A 19,780-nucleotide genomic window follows, 5' to 3' on the forward strand; every position below is an offset into this window, starting at 1 on the left:
GAAAACATTTAACATGTTGTCATTCGTCATAACAAGTCATATAATCAAGAACAAGCCACATATTCAATGAAAATATAACAAACAAGGAACACTCACCTATTTACCCAAAATAACGTCTAAAATATCCTTCTGGATAACACCCTTAATCACCAAGAAATCCTAATATAATCAAAAGAACACATTATGCTTCAACCATCAAAGATGTAAGTGATTCAAAGAAAATTCGAATACGTACTAGTACAAAGTATAAATATGGTTTTGGTAGTGAAAAGAATACATTTAAACCAAAGGACATAAGTAAAATATTTGTAAAACTTATGCTCACTTGTAAAACTTTAAAATCGTTATTTGAGTCGAAGTGGCAAAGAAAACGTATTTCTATTAGTCGTAAATTTCATTTTTTTTCAAGGGTACAAATTTCGGCCGAATTCTAACTTATATATCTCGATAAAAGAAGACATAAATATCCTAGATGGTTCACGTGGTATTCGCTCTCAAGCCTTACTCAAGTCGTAAGTATCTCTTTCTAGTCCTCGGGCGTAAATTTGGGCAGCACACCCTTTGTATTTACCTATTTTCCAACCATTTATGGCTTCATTGGTTTCCTCAATCAGTCCCAACATTACACACAATATAAATAGCCATTCAATAGGCTCAATGTCATATGATTACCAAACCAAGCTAGAAAAATTGACCGGAAATGAAGTTGAAGGCCTAAAATCAAAGGCAGATTTGACGTCACTTAGCGTATCGGACACAACCGAAGCTACGCTTATCCGAGTAGGGTGAAATTTATACCGTTTCGAAGCTAAGACAGAGTGATACAACTTTGATGGAGACTACTCAGTCCAGTTCATAGTGTATCTAGGTCAAAAGTCCGGATTACAGAACCAAAATCTCACATTCGGGCTAGTTAACCGCACTATACATAAATGATAATAACTCAGGCTACCGAAGTCAGATTGATGTGATTCCAATGGCGTTGGAAAGATAAGATATAGTACTACAACTTTCCTATTTTGGTTAAATGCTAATTCAGTACACATCAGGGTGAACAGGCACGGTTAGTGTTGTGAAATATCAAAATTGTCCATTGGACTAAACCTATGAGAGTCAGGGGTATTTTTATCTTTTCACAGGCGAAATTGTTCCGATTGAGATGAAATTTTGTAGGCAACTATAAAATATCATTCTCTACAACTTTGATGTTTTATTCTAAGCCTAATTCGGCCTCTAACATGGTGAACTAAAATCGGACAGAACAGGGGAATAATAAAACTCAAATCTGGAATTTGAACTTTTTCTCTAGAATTTCATATCCAACAAGTATTCTATCATCAACCCACCAATTACTAACTCAATAACATCCATTAAGAGGTAGATAACCATAATCAAGGCTGAGAATACAAACCCTAGCTCCATATTCCAACATATCATTCCAAGCTAACAAATTTACCGCCATAAGGCAAGATTAAGAGCTTCTAATTAAACTTTATCAAGATTAAGTGCAAGGAAAGGATAGGAAATCATAATAACTCACCAAAGCTGCTAGCAAGAGAGAACCACAACCTTTCCCTCCAAAGTTTCACCACACAAAGGCTCTTAGGTACTAAAGGAAGGGTTTAATCGGTTTAGTTTTTTGGATTTTCACTCAAATTAAGCTAAAATCAAGATGGAAATTGAATGATTTCTTCCCTCTTTTCTCTCTCACTCTCACGGCTGGAATGTGCAGAAATGGTGGCTGATTTGAAGCTTCAAGAAGGTTAAGATGATAGGAATTCATTTGGGTCAAAATTGGACAAGTGTCACCTTTTGATTGGAAGTCAATTTTGTTTCTTTTTCCTTGATTTTCTGGTCAAGAATTTCGGCCCTTTGAAGAAGATATTTAGGGCCAATTTTGCTAAAATAAAAGTGAGAAGATTAAGGTAGTAAAGTAGTGTTCAAGTGGTGCACTCATCCGGTAACAAACGGTACCCGTCGGTTCAACCCGTTTTTCCTTAAATCGCGTATACCAGGGTTTTAACTTATAATTCACTAACTTATTATTTTCACTTCTAATCATACTCTTAACATCATCTAGAACTCACTCTTAATCACCAAATTGGATACACACTCCGTACCGAATAATCATACTACGAAAAGACGCGAAAATCCTAATTTATCGTAACGATGAAAGTAAAAAGGAAAACGTTGAGTTTATGATTAGTTGTAGCTATTGGGGAAGTGAATGTATACTAAAGTTATTGTAAAGTAATAAATTCCAAATTAAAGGGAATTTTAAGAAAATATGAGGGGTTTTACAATTGCATAGATTACAATTAGGGTTTCGATTGAAATATGAGAAATTTAAGAAAACCGGCTAGTCACAAGTGAAAACTAAGGTTTTGATTAGACTTTAGGGTTTCTAGAATTTAGGGTTTCTAGTTTTTAAAACAAAACAATGTCTTAAACTAAAAATAAACTAAAGAAATCGTAATATCCTCTTTGAGACTAAACAACAATAGTATCCTAAAAGTTTGGGTATCACAATCTCCCATTCTTCAAAGAATTTCGTCCTCGAAATTCCAACGGGTACTGATCCAGTCAAAATAGTCCTCCAAGGTCAGTCAAGTACTACAAATCACTTCAATCCCTTATACATGATTTTATCACTTAGTAAAGAGCCAATAGATAGCTAAACATGTAACCAATTAGAACATGCAAAAGGGTTTGGTTCAAAAAACTAGCCCTGATTTGAAAATAAAGTCTCAGATATTCGAAAAATTCAGAACATGGCTTAGCCTCAAGTCAAAAATTTCTCAGGTCGGAAATTTTACCCCTGTGTGTGCTGGACAACACAACAAGCTAGCACAACGGCTATACTTCACCAGTGAGTCTCAGTTAAAGAAGTTCATCCCTGGCGGTGCTTGGAAACACAACAGGCAATGCCTTACCAGAGAGTTTCAGTTCAACTGCTACAGAAGAGTACTAGCCGGTCTACAACCACACGAGTACGAATAAGTTCAAAAGCAAGGTCAAAGCAGGGTTCAAACATATAAGTTCAAAAGCAGAGTCAATTACTTCAAGTTCCAGGAGCACGGGTACAAATAAGAACTCACTCGGCTAGCCTATACCCAGCAATTCACATTCTCAAATAGTCACCGAATTCAAGTCCACATATAGGTCATATTACTCATGCGTAAAGTCAAATCAGGTCCATTACGTGTACGTAAGAGCACACTCGCCAAAACAAGTTCAAGTCTCAAATGAGCTCATCTTAGTCGGTCTCAAACAGTTCAAGTATTGCAAGTCCCTTTGATCAGTCCAATGACTAGGTTAAATGTTAGAATCATCCACGCCTTAACCTTTGCCATCAAAACTCACCTCAAGTGCAATCAAGATACAGACCCTTATTCTAGCGCTCTCCATTATGTGGTACCCAAGTACAAGAATCCACAATAAGACAATTCACAACTCGAGTCGGCCGGTCCCAAGAGTAAATCACCCATATTAGAGATTTCTACATAGCATACCTAACTATTGTCCCCAAAGTACTATGATAAAGGTTTAAACCTAGAGCGTTTTATGATTCGTAACTTATGCTCAAAAGAGCACTTATACTTTTAGACACATTCACGAAATCAAGACCATAACACCACTTGGCCCAAACTCACTCCGCACAGAGACCACGCGAAGCAGTTCTAATACCACCTGTGACAGCCCCACCTTTCCCTAAGGCGGACCAAAGGGTTCAGCGGACCGCCTGCTCAGCTCTCGCCGGGACTCAGTCATACCTCAATCAAATCCGAAAGAAAACCTCAAGATCAAACGAAATAACAATCCAAAACTTAAAGTGAAACTTATATACATCGCTGTCTCAAAAGGGAATGCAAACACCGAATACAAAGGTTCTCAATCCTTCATACATCCAACCCGTGCCAAACACTAGGGCGAAAACCATTACAACAATCTGAAACTAGTCTATGCTAGTCTATACCGAACTCTCGTCCTTGCTCGCATTCTCCTGCTAAGGAAAACAAAACTAAAGGGATGAGCTAAAAGCTCAGTGAGGTTCCGAACACATAATTAAACAATAAGTTCAATGCATTAACCATCAATAACAATAATTCAAGAAACATTTACAATGGAAAGTAATACTAACACATTCATTAAAAGGATACGGGCTCACAGGGAGCCATTCGTTCATTCATTCGTTCATTCTCCTTTCATTCCCTTATTCCTCCAATCGTTTGAAAATGCATTTTGATAAGTAAAACCCCTCATTTGCATTGACATTCGTTCGTTCATTTCATTCATTCACCCCCTCCTGGACGTTGGCCAGGCTCCACCAGACTACAAGGTAATACTCAAGTATACCAAACGTTCACCCAGGATCACCAAATCGCCCGACCGAGTACGCTTCTGACTCGAGTCAACCGGCAACGAAGAGCAAGGGCCCAGTTCAGCCAAACGGCTTACATTCATGCGCAACTAACATTTAATTATTTAATCATTGAAAATTTCACATTCATTTAGGTCGAGTGCGATAAAGTACACACTCGCCTATAAAACTCATTTTAAGCAATCATTGAAAACATTTAACATGTTGTCATTCGTCATAACAAGTCATATAATGAAGAACAAGCTACATAGTCAATGAAAATATAACAAACAAGGAACACTCACCTATTTACCCAAAATAATGTCCAAAATATCCTTCCGGATAACACCCTCAATCACTAAGGAATCCTAATATAATCAAAAGAACACATTATGCTCCAACCATCAAAGATGTAAGTGATTCAAAGAAAATTCGAATACGTACTAATACAAAGTATAAATATGATTTTGGTAGTGAAAAGAGTACATTTAAACTAAAGGACATAAGTAAAATATTTGTAAAACTTATACTCACTTGTAAAACTTTAAAATCGTTATTTGAGTCGAAGTGGCAAAGAAAACGTATTTCTATTAGTCGTAAATTTCATTTTCTTTCAAGGGTACAAGTTTCGGCCGAATTCTAACTTATATATCTCGATAAAAGAAGACGTAAATATCCTAGATGGTTCACGTGGTATTCGCTCTCAAGCCTTACTCAAGTCGTAAGTATCTCTTTCTAGTCCTCGGGCGTAAATTTGGGCAGCAAGCCCTTTGTATTTACCCATTTTCCAGCTATTTATGATTTCATTGGTTTCCTCAATCAGTCTCAACATTACACACAATATAAATAGCCATTCAATAGGCTTAATGTCATATGATTACCAAACCAAGCTAGAAAAATTGACCGGAAATGAAGTTGAAGTCCTAAAATCAAAGGCAGATTTGACGTCACTTAGCGTATCGAACACAACCGAAGCTACGCTTATCAGAGTAGGGTGAAATTTACACCATTTTGAAGCTAAGACAGAGTGCTACAACTTTGATGTAGACTACTCCGTCCAGTTCATAGTGTATCTAGGTCAAAAGTTCGGATTACAGAACCAAAATCTCACATTCGGGCTAGTTAACCGCATTATGTATAAATGATAATAATTTAGGCTACCGAAGTCCGATTGATGTGATTTCAGGGGAGTTGGAAAGCTAAGACATAGCACTACAAATTTCCTATTTTGGCTAAATGCTAATTCAGTACACATCAGGGTGAACAGACACGGTTAGTGTTGTGAAATGTCAAAATTGTCCATTGGACTAAACCTATGAGAGTCAGGGATATTTTTATCTTTTCACAAGCTACGTTACTCCAATTGAGTTGAAATTTTGTAGGCAACTATAAAAAATTATTGTATACAACTTTCATGTTTTATACTAAGCCTAATTCGACCTCTAACATGGTGAACTAGAATCGGACAGAACAGGGGAATAATGAAACTCAAATCTGGAATTTGAACTTTTCCTCTAGAATTTCATATCCAACAAGTATTCTATCATCAACCCATCAATTACTAACTTAATAACATCCATTAAGAGGTAGATAACCATAATCAAGGCTGAGAATACAAACCCTAACTCCATATTCCAACACATCATTCCAAGCTAACAAATTTACCGTCATAAGGCAAGATTAAGAGTTTCTAATTAAACTTTAACAAGATTAAGTGCAAGGAAAGGATAGGAAACCATAATAACTCACCAAAGCTGCTAGCAAGAGAGAACCACAACCTTTCCCTCCAAAGTTTCCCTACACAAAGGCTCTTAGGTACTAAAGGAAGGGTTTAATCGGTTTAGTTTTTTGGATTTTCACTCAAATTAAGCTAAAATCAAGATGGAAATTGAATGATTTCTTCCCTCTTTTCTCTCTCACTCTCACGGCTGGAATGTGCAGAAATGGTGGCTGATTTGAAGCTTCAAGAAGGTTAAGATGACAGGAATTCATTTGGGTCAAAATTGGACAAGTGTCACCTTTTGATTGGAAGTCAATTTTGTTTCTTTTTCCTTGATTTTCTGGTCAAAAATTTCTGCCCTTTGAAGAAGATATTTAGGGCCAATTTTGCTAAAATAAAAGTGAGAAGATTAAGGTAGTAAAGTAGTGTTCAAGTGGTGCACTCATCCGGTAACAAACGGTACCCGTCGGTTCAACCCGTTTTTCCTTAAATCGCGTATACCAGGGTTTTAACTTATAATTCACTAACTTATTATTTTCACTTCTAATCATACTCTTAACATCATCTAGAACTCACTCTTAATCACCAAATTGGATACACACTCCGTACCGAATAATCATACTACGAAAAGACGCGAAAATCCTAATTTATCGTAACGATGAAAGTAAAAAGGAAAACGTTGAGTTTATGATTAGTTGTAGCTATTGGGGAAGTGAATGTATACTAAAGTTATTTTAAAGTAATAAATTCCAAATTAAAGGAAATTTTAAGAAAATATGAGGGGTTTTACAATTGCATAGATTACAATTAGGGTTTCGGTTGAAATATGAGAAATTTAAGAAAACCGGCTAGTCACAAGTGAAAACTAGGGTTTTGATTAGATTTTAGGGTTTCTAGAATTTAGGGTTTCTAGTCTTTAAAACAAAACAATGTCTTAAACTAAAAATAAACTAAAGAAATCGTAATATCCTCTTTGAGACTAAACAACAATAGTATCCTAAAAGTTGGGGTTTCACAAGCCCTTTCACACATAGGACGGCAGCCGACACGAGGCTCCTTTCAACGGGTGTGGTTCCTTTTCTCAAACCGCGGGTTCCCCCCAAAGTTACTACCCTAAATTGGCAGGCACCAGCATTTCCTTTCCTCAAGCTAAATGTGGATGGCTCCTTGCTGGGAAAATCCGGGGCACTCAGGAGGGGAAGGAATTCTTCGAGACTACTTGGGTCAAGTGATCACTGCATTTTCCATGTATTATGGCCATAGCACCAGTCTGCAGGCGAGGTACAGGCGAGGTTGGAGGGTCTCAAGACTTGCGTCACGCTTGGCCACATCAGGGTGGTGGTTGAAATGGACTCTAAGCCCCTGCTAGACGCGGTCCATCGGCAAACTCACTGTCCATGGCGCATCGATGCTTTTGTTCGGCAAGTCTGGAGTATAGTTCGGAATGGGCAATTTCATCTTGTACACAATTATTGAGAGGTCAACTCTGCAGTTGATGCCCTTGCTCGACACACAAGTACAACCCACTCATCTGCTACTTACCGCCCTCATAATTTGCCGGGCCTAGTTAGAGGCTTCGTTAGTTTAGATAGATTGAATTTCCCTTACTTAAGAGTTTCATTGCCATGTACTCCTTAACTTTCAGATTAATAAAATATTTTTATTGAAAAAAAATCAATGATATATTGTTTGCCAATAATGGTAAAGAACACTATTATGCCAATAACAGTAAAGAATACTGTTATGGGACATATGGAAAAGGGAATTTTGATACTATCAACGAGATGAAGGAAGTATCATTCATACCTTCAATATTATATACTATTTTGATGTTGTATAAAGATTATGCTATTTCTACTTAGCATATACTAGATAAACTTGCAAGGTTGAATATTTGCAGGTAACACTTATTTTTTTTGAGTTTACGTTATGTTAAGTAGGGTTGAAAGCACTAGACCCCCTAAACATTACCCTTAGTTACACTTTATTCCTCTTAACTCAATAAATAAATACTTTGTCCCTGCGTCTCCCTCCCCTCCACCAGGTTTTTGTGTTTTAGGACAAAAGTTCCCATTCCATATTAATTATTATTTTATTTATTTTTTCTCCTTTTTTGCCCTTTTCCTATTTGTCCTTTTCCTTTATATTTTTTTAATTTTACTTTTTTCTCTTATGTTATCAACTACTTTGTTCTTTTTGCTGTTATTATCCATATATTTTTATTTATTTCTAGTTTTTCTACTTTTTGTTATTAGAAATATTAATTATCATAAAGTTTATGCTATAACAAAATATATGTCATCTATGCACATAAACTATTTTATACATTACTTAAATCAATATGCTAGAGTTTAGAATAAATTAATTTTTAATAGCAACAATAATAAATTCAAATCATGCTAACATAGTGTTTAAACAAAAATATTGGTTACTTCATTTTTGGGATGTATTTTTAAATATTAAATAATTTAAAATTCTAGTTTGCTAATATTTTTTTAAACGGTCAAATTGCTAATAACATACATTTTTTTATTATGATAGGCATAGATCAAATTTTTACACTATGTAGTTTATCTTGAATTTTTTAATAGTGGTAATAAATAAAACAAGAATGAAATTATAAGTAAAAAATAATTACAATATTATAATAAACATACAAATTAGTAATACTAATAGAAAACTAAAATAGAATAGTAACATAAGAGAAGTGAAAATGAAAAATAAGTGAAAGAAGAAAAAAATACAAAAATAAAAGAAAGTAGTGGATAAGGAAAAATAAGGGAATGAATAAATAAAAAAAATAAAGTAAAATAGTAAGGGCATTTTTGCCTTAAAATCTCAAATAGGGGGTAAAGTGCTTATTTAACGAGTTCAGGAGTGTAACGCATAAATGAAGGTGAAGTTCAGGGGGTTTAGTACATTTAACCCTTTTAAGTATTGTAATACATGATCGATAATTACAAAGTTGTAGCTATTTAAAGTTGAACATCTTAGTTCGTTTAGTCTTTCTCATGCGAATGTCACTTTACACCGAAAGGTTTGTCTCCACGATCATTTGTTCTGTTTGCCTATTTTTTATATTTTAGTGAGTTTTCTTTTAATTATAAACCACAATGATGGACCTAAAATTTTAGTTTAGGGGCAAACCATCAAAGGTATAATAGCAAAAATATATCATATTAAATAAAGCATACTAAATGTAAAATGAAATTTCATGATAACTTACAAGAATAAGATATTTTTCATAATAAAGGTAAAAAATAAAGTAAAATACGAAAATTAGACTCTATACCATTCTATTCACTATCAATGTGAGACATTCAAAACTATGTTTGAAACTTCTTATTTTTGTATAATAGTTAAATATTCCTTTGTTTGTCCTTGATTTGCTATGTACATAATATAGTTTTACCTTGCTATTTTATAGTAATCATGGAAACTAAGAATTGGCTTGTTATAATACATTTGCTTAAAAGAAAAATTAATGTTTCCTTAATTGTTATTTAAAAATAATACTAATTCTATTGTAAATTATATACTCCCTCCGTCCTATTGATATTGTCATACTTTCCTTTTTTATCTGTTCCAAAATAATTGTCATTTACTAAATTTGGCAATGAAAACTTTCGCACATTTCCGCTCCATACCCTTCAATGTGACAGCCTTTTCTTATCATTTAGTGGGCCCAATGTGACACATTTCCTCTCACTTACCAAGTACCAACATGCACTTAATAGTTCGTGACTCCGACGTGAAATGCAAATAACACTCGTGCATGACACTTTCCTCTAAAGTAGTGTGGAGACATTTCATACTTTTGGGTCCCACATGTCTTATCACAACTTGTGGCCCTTTTATCATTCAACCACATAGAATACATTAAAAGTCAAGGGGGTATTGCCGGAACTTAAAAGCAAATCATCTAAAAGTCTTGCACTGTTGATAATAATTGCAATTCCCGAAACGCGACATACTTTCTGGGACGGAGGGAGTACTAACTATAGCTATTAAACTTGACCTAGTAAGGAATCCCGTGAGAGACCGGATCGATAGGTCGTTGGTTCAACTAGTGGGTCATTGTTATAAGAAAATCGGCCTTTTGTGACAACAAAAAGTCATCACTAAAAGCCAAAAAGTCGTCATTATACAGATATAGTGACGACTTTTTCCATTGTCACATGGTTGTCACAGATTCTATATCACAAATGGGTCCATGTGACAGCCCTTTGAAAGTCGTCACATAATCTTGTTATTCAATGACGAGGACAAAGTTGTCACTAATGGATATCATTTTGTGACGACTATTCTTGTCACTATTTCACCTATGTTTTTGTCATAAATGTAGTAAAAGTCATCACAAATTTGAAGTCTACAGTGACGACCTGAGCTTGTCACAATCAGTCCTATTATTCAGTGACAAAAATGGTCGTCACTTAGTGAAATTGCATGTTAGTGACAACCTTCAAAGCATTTGTCTTGAAGAATTGAAATTGACCATTACGAATATAGCATTGCCATAGCATTTCCAACAAATTATAGCAGAATATTCAATTTGACAAAAGACAAAATTAACGTAGAATGAAACCACAAATTCATATATATGGCCATAAACGTCTATAAATTCATCAAAACAAAAGTGAACCACAAATGTTGGGTCCCAAAGCCCACATAATAAGTTCAAGCAGTAATGACCAATACATATCCTTCCCAAAAAAAGAGTACTAGATTTCTAAACTAAAGCATAGACCACGACACCAATGCCAGACTTCAACCATCTCTATCATCATATCCAACAGCCTCCTCATGATCAATATCAAGCTGGACTGCATTGAAAATAAACTATTAAATGCATTAGAGTAGACTTTAGTAAGAAAATATTCTATTACAACCTTATACTGCTGAATTTGAATCAATAGTCATACGAAACAAGACTCCAACTACTGGTAACTTGATAAGAAGTAAAAGAATTAGTCAAAATAGAGTTTCAGCCAAAATAAATGCAAAGAATTTATCTCCTCACCTTTTCAATAGTCTGTCATTTGCGCAAGTCTTTCATTTGGGCAATTAACTCCTCGTACAACCCCCTAGTTTCAAGTTACTGCTCTTGCAAGTTCTTAATTAGCTCCTTTTGGGCACTGAATTCTTCTGCAATTTGTATAGCTCATTCATCTGCTGCAACTACCCTTCTTTGATGCTCTTCAATTTCACTTCTCAAACGGTCAAGCTCAATTGCTTGCCTCTTGGTTGTGCTGCAGCCACGAAGCTGTCTAGGTATGAGATAATAATTAGTACCTTCTTTAAAGAGATAAGTTAGATATGAAACAATAAAAAAAAGAGGTGAATCTGTAAAGATATAAGTACAATTCCTACTAATAAACAAGGAGCTTACATGTGAAGTTTTAATCTTCAGTTACAGTTGATCATGCAAGTGCTGCCAAAAAAAAAAAACAAATTTAGATTCCATGAGCCTAATTTCTATAAATTTGTAAAATTAGCAAGAATTTTTTCTACAAGCAGTATATTCTTTCCTAATGTACATAAGTAGCCATAAGGTAAAAGACTAAATTACAAATTTTCAGTATAATTACTTATCAAAAGCATACGTAAAATGAGCAAAAGTTAAAACATATATAAGAGAAATAATAGATTATGCGATTCTTGATTAGAAACCAATTCATACAATTGCTGTCTTATAATTTACACTATCTTAAAACAATTTACACTGTCTTATAATTGCTCATCACAGTACATGTCTAGTTCTAATGCTAGAAAATGACAATCATGTTGGAGATAAAAGTGGAGAGTAAATTGATTGATCTCAATGGTAGACCTCAACAGATACATGGACAAGCTTCAAGTAATCAGGTGTTCATATAAGACAGGACAATCTAGAATTCTCAATGTTTTTTCCAGATTATATGTTAAACGCATACTTTTGCTAACTTAGACAATCATCCATGAATTTTATTTTGAAGGAACAAGGAATGGAAATGTTAAGTGGTAGCAACCATGAATCTGTTAGTGTTGTTCCAGTTGCATCTTTTAAAAGAGACTGGCAAGTGATTTAAACACGAGTTGTTGGAAGAGTGTTATCTGATTTGGTTTGAGTTTCCATTGATTCTTTGGCCTTTGGTCATTGTACCAAGAATGCTTTGTGGTGCACAGTTTCCATCCAGGAAGTAAGTAGATTGTTCGAATAGACTGGACAACCAATTAATCATAGTTCCAGTTCTGAAGTATGTATTAGATTTTCTCAAAAAAAGCTGAATGTATTAGGCATTGATGTTGGCTCTTCCTCTAGATACAGATATACAACAGTTTTCATAGTACTCCTGATAATTCTAGTTATAATCTCATGACAGTAATGAAGTGGACAATGATGCCTGTATCAGATATGTCATCATTTTCCCAAAGATATCAGATATGTATTAGGCTAGAGAACCCAGGTAAGTGATTCTAAAACCAATTGTAGGATCAAACGTATTAATTGAAAGGAAAAAAACCAAAATGTTAACTAAAATCCCAATAGAAAGGCAACTTAAGATTTGTTTCAGAGTCTAAGAAGGAAATTAATGGACATTCATGTTGTCTACTTGTATACTAAAATAAATGGACAAAGTCATGGTCCATTGCAAGATATTGAATATTCCCTCCATCCCACCATCTTGATCCATTCATTTCCTTAAACTGAAGATCAAAAGAGAATACTTTAGTCCAAGTCAGTCAAGAAAAATGGTTCAAAATACAGGTGACTTTCCCCTTTCCCTCATTTTGCCTCTTTCTGCCACCATATAAATTCAGTTAAAGTAATAATCAATCTATGTGAAGTAATAATATGCACCTCAATAAGCTCAGATAGTGATACAAATTGCAGAATTTTAAGTGGAAAGATAACTAAACCTTAGCTGTAGTTATCACAAGCCCTGTGTCAATGCCAGAGCTCTGAATTGCCTCTTGAGCTTTCTTAGATGCCTCTGAAATTGCAGGGGAAGCAAGCTTCTGAGCTTGCTCTGCTACTTGCTTTAAAATAGGCAATGCAGCATCAATCCCAGGCTTCACAACTTCAATAGCAACACCAATCACTTTCCCAATGACATCAAATATACTCGAACCCACATCTTGAACTTGATCAATCGTTGACTCCACTTGAAAATTTCAGCAAAAAACACCTAAATTTTCATGAAATCTGCAGTCCCTTGTGAAGAATGTGTCAAAAACTTGGGGAAAACTCAAAAAAATAGTTCGCTACAAGAAAATTTCCACATCCAAAATTCAAACATGAATTTTCTCAGGGGGTCTGGACAATTCGTTTCACAAAGGATAGCTGCCCTTCCACTTCGTGTCACTCTCACAACTCTCTCAATCTCTCACCATTGAAAGATTAAAGTGGAAGATTGGGCCCATAAACTCAAGATTTAGCTTACTTGACCTACATTTGACAGAAAATATTGAAATTAGATGGATAAATGTAATAGATTATTTACCTCAAATTATGCCGTGACAACCTTAACTCTTGTTTTCCTTAAGATTCAGTCTTCAAACTCTGGCTTTCCTCTAAAATTCATGGTCAATTTTCTGTGTTCTTGCCTGCCTCGAATTAGGGATTTTTGCTATCTACAACTCCACTAAAGCTGCCCAAATCTTTTGGGCAACTCAAATTACGGATGAAAATGGTGGGTTAAAATGATTTTCTGGATAATTTCAGCAAGATGATAGTGGAGAGAAGGAGAAGATGTAGTGTCCAAAAGTTGGCAAGAAAGGGGAAAGCAAGTTTTGTCCAAAATTTTTCTAGGTGTTATGGTGTTATTGTTGAACTCTTGCTAAAACGACGTCGTTTCTACTTCTTTTGTTTACCCGCCTCTTCTCCTTCAATTTTCAGCTTCCCGCTTCCATTTTGGCATTAGCCAAAAAATAACAGTTTCAACAATTTGAACCTTTCTTCACAAAAATAACGCCTTTTCTAATATTTCTCTTTTTTTCCCATCTATGTGTAATTAAAATTGTTTATTATTTTAAGCTTTTTTAGCTCACAAGCTATATTAAAACTTTATTTGTTATATTAAAATTTTAGAATATGAAAATTTAGTGTTTTTGGATAATTTTTTTTACTAACATAGGATTTTTTTTGGATCTCTACGAAAAAATAATGTTCAAAAACTAAAAAGCTTGTTACATATATGTTTATGATTCAACAAAAATCTTTTAATGCAAATATTTTTTGTATCAATTTAATAATATCAATTATGTACAAATTGTGGTCTGACAAGACCTAACAATTAGTTTAGTTGATCAAATAACCAAAACAGTTTGCTAATACATGCATGAAACACTACATGTATTTGATACAAGTACCGATTCATAAAACCATAAACAATTTGACTATTGTAATTAATAATAAACTCTAGTCATTCAATTGTGAGGATTTTAATTAATTTCATATTAAATTTTACTGTTCTTTGCCATCATTTTCATACTATGCTAATCACTAATTTTTCATGTGTTGTCAAGAGAACTAGATAAGGAATCTATGATATTTTTACCTTCATAACAAGTTATTAATTGAGTTTGGAACAATTATAAAATATGCATACATTTTTTATTATAGTGCCTTCCTCATTTTGCTAATGAAAAACATAGGCCAAATTGTAAAGGATAGGATGCCATAATAAAATTTTTGAAATTACTTTATCACATACGAGGCTAAATTGCAAAAGATAAGGTGTCATGGTAGACTTAATGGAATTAGTTTACTACATATAGGGCTAAAATGTAAAAGTTAGGGTGTCATAATAGAATTAATAAAATTTATTTACAACATTTGGGGCCATATTGAAAAATTAGGGTGGCATAGTAGAATTAATGAAAGTGAGCTACGAACAAATACTTTAGACAGTGACGACTAATTGTTGTCACTAACTCTGAATCGGTAATCACATTGTGACGACATTGTAAGTAGTCATTGTAGGCCCCATGTCAGTGACAACGTTTTTGCAAGTCATCACAATGGTGATTTCCCGCCACACCGGCTAGTTGCGCGCCATTCATATTGTGACGACTAATCCTGTGTTGTCACTGATGAGAGTCTACCCTCAGTCAACTATGACAACATCAAAAGTCGTCACTGAATTTGCTCAATTGTGACAAGTTTTTCCGTTATCACTGAGAATGTTGTCACAAAAGGCCAAATTTCTTGTAGTGTGGTTGAACTAGTGGGTTACTCGAATAATACTATTTATAAATGCAAAATAGTAATTTTATTATATGTAATATATCTAATAAAGTGCTTTTAGATACTAAATATTGTACTTATGAAGGCATATAATGAACATATAAATATTAATAGAATACTTCGTTTCACTTTTTTACATTCTTTTACACAAATAAATTGAATAGTCAAGTATCAAACAAAATTATGTCACTTACTTTCAAGGATACAACATCAATTTTTTATTATTTTATTCTTGTTTAATAATAAAATATTTTTAACTATTCAAATATTGTCACATGACGATAACATTTTTAGTTTGAAAGTTAAAAGGATTTATTGTATAATAAAAAAATAAACAAGTTTATTTAAAGAAATATTGAGTTATCAAATAAACTAGGCAACTGATAAAGTATTATGCACATTTAAACAAAGATCCAATGTTCAAATCTTGTCAAAAGCATATATACACTTAGTTTCAAAAATAAAGACCCACAATTGTTTTAAACAAAGTCAATAAAAAAATCATACTGGTTTCTAATTGAACCAGCAGGTCAAATGGGTTTGACCAAATCAACTATTTATGTGATTAAACTAGAGATCCTGCCTGACCTAATAATGGTTCATTGGCCAAACGGTTCAACCATTAGGCCTAATCGATTTTAATAACCATGATACTAGTAGTATACTTTTATAAGGAAACAAATAGTTAATTTTGTATAGAACACTTTTATAAAAGGAAATCAGGGAAAATAATCAAACGAACTATTAACAATCATATTTTGGAGGGGTGCAAAGTGATATAATTTTATTTTTGCTTTTTAATAGGATTTGTATGGATTATTATTTATGTCTTTTGTAATATAAAGCTCTTTAGTCTTTACTTATTTTCTTTTCCTAATTGAATTCATGTGGAATCCTGATGTTGAGAGAACATTAGTTTACAGAAATCTAGATGTGATGATATCTATGGAGGCCATGGACCATCCTTACTTTGCCATACGTTGTGTTCCAAAATAGAAATATTATAGTTTATTGCATTGTTAATAAGAATATAGTTTGGAGAGTTTTGTGCGTGTGTAAGTTGTAATTTTGCTATCCCTTGCTCAAACCATAGTTTCTCTTCTATGTTTCATGGAAATGAGAAGACTTCTGCACCAAATGTATCTACATGTTTGTTTTTAAATTTTTTCCACCAAGGAAGTGGTGGGAGTGAGGAGCAAGAAGGGGAATTTGAACCGGAAACCTCTATGTCTTGAGGATATAAACACCAACAGCCAACCTAGCACATTCATCTCTGCCAATATTTTTGGTATACCATGGAATCCTCCAGCAACACACAGTTCTTTGTCAAATTTTGGTAACAATGGTTTGATGATCTTTACCTTACGCAGTTTTAATCTAAACCACCTAACTGTAATACTTTTTTAGCTATAATAAGTGGAAGCCTTTATGATCATCTGGCATAACTTTTGTTGGCTGCAAAAGCAGATATATTAGTAATACCATAGTAAAATCATTACAACTATATTTAGTTAATTCTGAGGCTAGCCTTTGATCTTATACATGCCCAAAATATAATATTGTATCACAAATACAATATCTAATCAACTTTATTAGGGGGAGATATAGTTGGAAGTTACTAGACAGGAGGGATCGATAAATGAAATTAAGTAAAAATAAAAATTATAACCAAGGAAGAAGCTCAACAATCATAATGTTTATCAAACAAGCATGACACATTTTTCCTGTTGTTTTCTTCTTCTTTTTTTTCCTTTATTTGCTGCTCAAGTTTTCAAGATGAAGATTCTGCCACTTTTCATTCTTTGTTCTCCCTTTAACATTTGTTTAAAGATGGATGGTCAAGGATAAGTTTAACACCTTTGAATAAATGAGTATAGCAAAGATAGAATTGAGGGACGGCTTATAATCTATAGATTTCTTTGCATTTGTTAGTAACTTATAATCCTTCCCTTCTATCATTGCAATGCTTATTTATTCAAAGTTGTTAAACTTATCCTTGACTGTTCTACTTTAATCAAATGTTCAAACAAAAACAGAGAATGAAAAGTAGCAGAATCTTTGTCTTGAAGACTTGAGCACAAATAAGAAAAAGAAGAAGGAAAAGTAGAAGAAGAAAATAGCAGGAAAAAATGTGTCATACTTATTTAACAATCATTAAGGTTGTTGGCTAACTCTTTCGCCTACAAGACATAGCCAGCAAAGCCATGAGTTTGTTTCCACTATTAAACTTTATTCAGATATGACTTCAATTTCATTTCAAGATACTTATAAACATCCCAGAAAGAAAACATCATCAATTGGAAATCTATAGAGATAGATTCAACTTTCTAGAATTTGATATGATGAAACTAGAGCTGCTTTTCATTCCTTTGCCAGCTATAGGTCACTTGGCATCTATAGTGCAGTTATCAATGCTACTTGTAAGTCGAAGTGAGGAACGCTCCATTCGAATCCTCATTTTCAAACTGCCATATGATGCCAATGCAAATTCATACATTGAATCACTCTTCACAGAAACCACCTAAGGCGTATAGCTCGTTAAATTTCCACAGCCAGAATTACACGCCGAGTTATCTAAGGAACTGGAGAACCCTGTCACCTTTTATTCTAGATAGAGAGATAAACAAAAACCTAGTGTTAGGCATTTCATTGCTCAACTGAAAAAGTCTGGCTCATCAAGAATCATAGGATTTGTCATGGATATGCAATGCACAACCATGATTGATGTGGCCAATGAATTTGAGGTCCCTACCTATGTTTTCTGTACATTTGGTGTAGCTATTCTAGGCCTTAAGACTTTATGTCTAGACTCTTGTTGATGACAACAACCAAGATGTAACACAGTACAAAGACTTAGAGAACGAGGTTTCTGTCTCAACTCATATCAACCCTATTCTAGGTAAACAATTCCCTACATCAGTTTTTGACAAGGAAGGTGCAAGCCTCAAACTCACCAGAAAACGTATTGGTGAGACCAAGGGAATCATGATTAACACATTTCTCGACTTAGAATCCTATGCAATCAAGTCCCTCGAGAGCAATGAGAAGATTCCTGCAGTCTATCCATTAGGACCTCTGATCAACTTCAACGGTATTAAAAATAACCAGCTTGAGACAGATAGGCTTATGAGATGGTTAGATAATCTGAAGAAAAGTGTTTAAATTAGGGAAAACTTCTAGTATCTATTACTAATTGCAGTAGTTTGCTTATATACAGATACAAGAATTGTGACAAAATGGGAAGGTACAATCATTCCTAAAATCATGTAATGGAAAGCTAAAACTACTACAATTACATCATGACAGAAACATATATGGTAACAATATATATAGCTCTATGTTTGAATATCTCAACATTCCTCCTCCAGTTGGAGCATGGAGATTAGGAATGCCCAGCTTGCTCAACAAATGGCGGAACTGAGCTTTCCCAAGTGCTTTGGTGAACAAGTCACCAATTTGATCACATAAGCAAACATGAGCAGTATGCAACTTGTTGCTTAGTATGTGATCAGGAATGAAATGGCAATCAATTTCAATGTGCTTTGTGCATTCATGAAAAGCTGGATTTGCAGCAATGTGTAGAGCAGCTTGGTTGTCACAAAAGAGAGACATGGGTGATGCTAACGAAACTTTCAAATCTGCAAACAAAGAATGTAGCTAGAGAAACTCACTAGTAGCATTGGCCATTGCCCTATACTCTGCTTTAGCGGATGAGCGGGAAACTATAGTTTGCTTTTTAAACTTCCAAGAAATTGGGCTATCACCGAGGAAAATGATAGAACCACTAATCGATCATCGAGATGTTAGGTAGCTTGCCCAATCTGAGTCACAATAAGCAGTTAGTTGCAGTGAACAAGCAAATGACAAGAAAATACCTTGGCCTGGCGCCCTTTTAAGGTAGCTAAGAACTCGATATGTTGCATCCAAGTGAGGAACACAAGGATCTTACATACATTGACTGAAAACTTGTACTGGATAGCTAAAGTCTGGCCTAGTAATCATCAAATAAAGTAGCCTTCCAATGAGATGACGATATTGCCCAGTATCTTTAACTAGTGCACCAATTCCAACTGCCAAGTTGTGTCATTGTTCCATAGGAAAGTCAGCAGGGTATGCATCAAGATGACCAGTTTCTTCAAGAAGATCTAGAGTGTATTTTCACTGGCTAAATACAATTCCTTCCTTACTATGAGCCACCTCAATACTGTGACGACCCCACCGTACCCAGAGGCGTACCAAAGGGCTTAGCGGATCGTCTGCCTAGCTCGCGCCAGGACTCGATACTTAAAATGAGAAAATAGACTTCACGCAAAAGAGAGTTCCATTTACACTATTATATTTTCAAAAGTTGTATAAACTATTACATCAAACCATACACACCACTTGACCAGAAAGTAAACCCTAGAGAAGCTACTAACTATAACCACCACAACAAATATGTACATCTTACCAGTCTGTGACGCCCCCACTT

The 19,780-nt window shown here is 34.5% G+C and overlaps 1 long non-coding RNA gene across 1 annotated transcript; it reads right to left on the reverse strand.

Moving 5' to 3' along the window:
* Positions 1 to 10,648: 10,648 nt before the first annotated feature.
* On the reverse strand, positions 10,649 to 11,513 carry LOC113711709 (uncharacterized). Its single transcript, XR_003453144.2, has 3 exons — positions 11,470 to 11,513; positions 11,101 to 11,343; positions 10,649 to 10,903 (listed from the first exon to the last, which is right to left on the reverse strand). It is a non-coding gene; the product is annotated as an uncharacterized lncRNA (long non-coding RNA).
* Between the last annotated feature and the right edge of the window lie 8,267 nt (positions 11,514 to 19,780).

Source organism: Coffea arabica, chromosome 10e (assembly GCF_036785885.1).
Source record: "Coffea arabica cultivar ET-39 chromosome 10e, Coffea Arabica ET-39 HiFi, whole genome shotgun sequence".
NCBI classification, from domain to species: Eukaryota; Viridiplantae; Streptophyta; class Magnoliopsida; order Gentianales; family Rubiaceae; genus Coffea; species Coffea arabica.